Source organism: Nycticebus coucang, chromosome 3, assembly GCF_027406575.1.
Source record: "Nycticebus coucang isolate mNycCou1 chromosome 3, mNycCou1.pri, whole genome shotgun sequence".
NCBI classification, from domain to species: domain Eukaryota; kingdom Metazoa; phylum Chordata; class Mammalia; order Primates; family Lorisidae; genus Nycticebus; species Nycticebus coucang.
This window is the reverse complement of record NC_069782.1, coordinates 104788364-104791710: the sequence shown is the minus strand read 5'-3', so window position 1 is coordinate 104791710 and position 3347 is coordinate 104788364. Positions and strand designations below refer to the sequence as shown.

The window sequence follows — 3347 nt, the reverse complement described above, 5'->3', positions numbered from 1 at the left end:
CAGGGACCAGTTTCATGGAAGACAATTTTTCCATGGATGAGGGGTAGGGGCATTAGGAGCATATAACCTATATCTCTCACATGTGCAGCTTACAGCAGGGTTCATGCTAATGCCCTCCATCTGACAGGAGGCAGAGCTCAGGCTGTGATGCAAGCAATGGGGAGCAGCTGTAAATACAGATGAAGCTTTGATCATTTGGCCACTGCTCACCTGCTGCTTACAGCCTAATTCCTAACAGGCCAAGGACCAGTACCATTCCTCAGCCCAGGGGTTGGGAACTGCAGTCCTAGAGAAGAAGGAGCAATAGACTATGTAATTACATCAGCTAAAGACTGCACTTCCACCAATGGCAGGTCATAAATACATGAGTGTTCCAGGTGGATCAGCTCAATCAGATGGTAGTGATCCATCCTGCAGCTAAGTTGAATCCTGCCAAAAGACTTGTCTCAAGGAACAGAATAACCCAAATGAGGAAATGGACCACAAGAAGTCCCAAAGGTGAGAAGGAACTCTAAGTGACCACCAAAAGGAATGATCTTTCTCTTGCCATGGGAACTGTAGTTAAAGACTCTCACTATGGGTATTTTTTCAAGGAACTCACTAAAACATCAAATGAAAGACAAAATATAATCTATATTGGGTATGTCACATACCCAGTAAGCACCATCACTAAATTGCATGCATGCCAGTCAGCAGAGGCCTTTCCTGAGCCTTACGTCTCTCTTCCTCCTCCCCATGCAAACCTGGAGGAACAGGAGATGAACAGGTGAAGAGCAAGAGAAGAACAAGGTAGACAAGTGAAAGAACCCAATCACGTTCCACCTCCCCACCTGCAGTATTGCTGACATGAAGCAGGCTCAGGATGGAGGGAAGAGCAATTTGAAGGCAACACTGGTTGGACAAATCAACCACTGAAATAAGCCTGTTCTCATGACTAAATGTTACTAGAAGATTTATATTCTTTAGTATTGATGATAAAAGTTATGGGATATACTCGACAGTTCATCCAAGGAGAGAGGAAAAAGTAATCCACAGAGAGTGTTTGCTATGGCTGGGCATAATAACCTGTGCATAGCCAGGATCAGGTAGGCACTTGTAGGAGATACAAGTACACAGGAACCAAATAGAAATTTTGGAGTTGAAACTACAAACTGAAATGAAGGGTACAACAGCATATTTAGATAGGAAGAAAAAAGAATCAGTGGATTTTTAAGTAGACCAATTGAGATTATCCAGTCTGAGGAATTAGACCAAGTGGAGATTATCCAGCCTGAATTAGACCAAGTGGAGCAAGCAAGGAGAGTGGTTGTGTGGTGGCATCTCAGAGTAGCACTTGCAGCATGGCTGACCAACTGACTGAAGAGCAGATTGTAGAATTCAAAGCTTTTTCACTATTTTACAAAGATAGTGATGGAACTATAGCAACAAAGGAATTGAGGAATTGGAAACTGTAATGAGGTCTCTTCGACAGAATCCCAAAGAAGCAGAGTTACAGGACACGATTAATGAAGTAGATGCTGATGGTAATGGTACAATTGAACAATTGACTTCCCTGAATTTCTGACAATGATGGCAAGAAAATGAAAGACAAAGATAATGAAGAAGAAATTAGAGAAGCATTCTGTGTGTTTGATAAGGATGGCAATGGCTACCTCAATGCAACAGAGCTTCGCCAAGTGATGACAAGCATCAGAGAGAAGTTAACAGATGAAGAGGTTGATGAAATGATCAGGGAAGCAGATATGGATGGTAATGGTCAAGTAAAGTATGAAGAGTTTATACAAATGATGACAGCAAAGTGAAGACAGAGTACAGAATGTGTTAAATTTCTCATTCAAAATTGTTTATTTGCCTTTTCTTTGTAACTTATCTGTAAAAGGTGTCTCACTATTGTCAAAAAAATATGCATGTTATAGTTATTAGGACTTCATTCCTCCATGTTTTCTTCCCTTATCCTTATCTTACTGTAATTATCCTGAAACCTTTCTCTATTTTAGAAAATTGATCAATTAATGATCATGTGGCTTGCATGTGGCTTACTCTGGATATATCTAAAGCCCTCTGCACATCTAAACTTAGACGGAGTTGGTCAAATGAGTGAACATCTGGCTTATGCCTTTTTTAAAGCACTTTTTTTTAGGAACTGCCAGCATGTTGTTGTTGAAGTGTGGAGTTGTGACTCTGCATGGCCTATGGACAGTCAACAATATGTACTTAAAACTTGCACTATTGCAAAACAGGTATATTATTCAGGTATTCAGGTACACTGTTTTTTTGTACTGCTGGTCCTGTACCAGAAACATTTTCTTTCATTGTTACTTGCTTTTAAACTTTGTTTATCCACTTAAAAAAAAATCTGCTTATGGCATGATTTGTCTCAAATCCATTCCAAGTTGTATATTTGTTTTCCAATAAAAAATTAGAATTGACGCCCTCCCCCCCAAAATAGAACAGAGCCTAAGATATTGTGATACACTACCAGGTATACCAATATATGTAAAATGGAGTCCCAGAACAGAAGAGACAGGGAGAGGGAGGCAGAAAGAATGTTTGAAAAAATAATGGCTGAAAACTTCCCATACTTGATAAAAGACATAAATCTACATATTCAATAAACCTAACAAACTCCAAACAGGGTAAACTCTAAAATATCCAAACCAAGATACACCATAAATAAACTGTCAGGAGACAGACAAATAGAGGATCTTAAAACAGCAAAAGAGAGATGATTACCATATAAAAAGGGATCCTAAATAAGAATTATAGATAATTTCTCATCAGAAATCACTTTAACCAGAAGTCAGGGTATGATATTGAAATTGCTGAAAGTAAAAACAGACAAACAAGAATTCTTTATCTGGCAAAATTATTCCTCAAAAATGAAGAAGAAATTAAGACATTCCCAAACAGAACCTCAGGGAGTTCATTGCTAGTGGACCTACCCTACAAGAAATGCTAAAGTGACTTGAAATGAAAACACAGCATACCAAAACTTATACATATGGGATGCAGTAAATTTTTGCTCAGAAAGAAATGTATACCTGCAAATGCCTACATTGTAAAAAAAGAAAGACTTCAAATAATAAACTAACCTTTCTTTAATCTAAGGAAACTAGAAAGGGAAAAAGGAAATAATAAAGAGTTCAGCCTAGGTAAACAAAATAGTGAATACAGTCCCAGGTTATGAATGCAATAGGCTCTGTAGATTTGTTCTTAAGTTGAATTTGTATATAAGTTGGACAAGTAAATTTTACCTATTACCTGTGATAGCCTCCATTCATGAGTGCAAGTTGTATGTCAATCAGATATTTGTAACCTGGGGACTTACTGTAACAGTCTCTGGTTGT

General features: G+C 38.3%; 1 pseudogene; it reads left to right on the top strand.

Annotated features, from left to right (window-relative positions):
- Positions 1 to 1340: 1340 nt before the first annotated feature.
- Positions 1341 to 1802, top strand: LOC128582241 (calmodulin-like; annotated as a pseudogene).
- The last annotated feature ends 1545 nt before the right edge of the window (positions 1803 to 3347 follow it).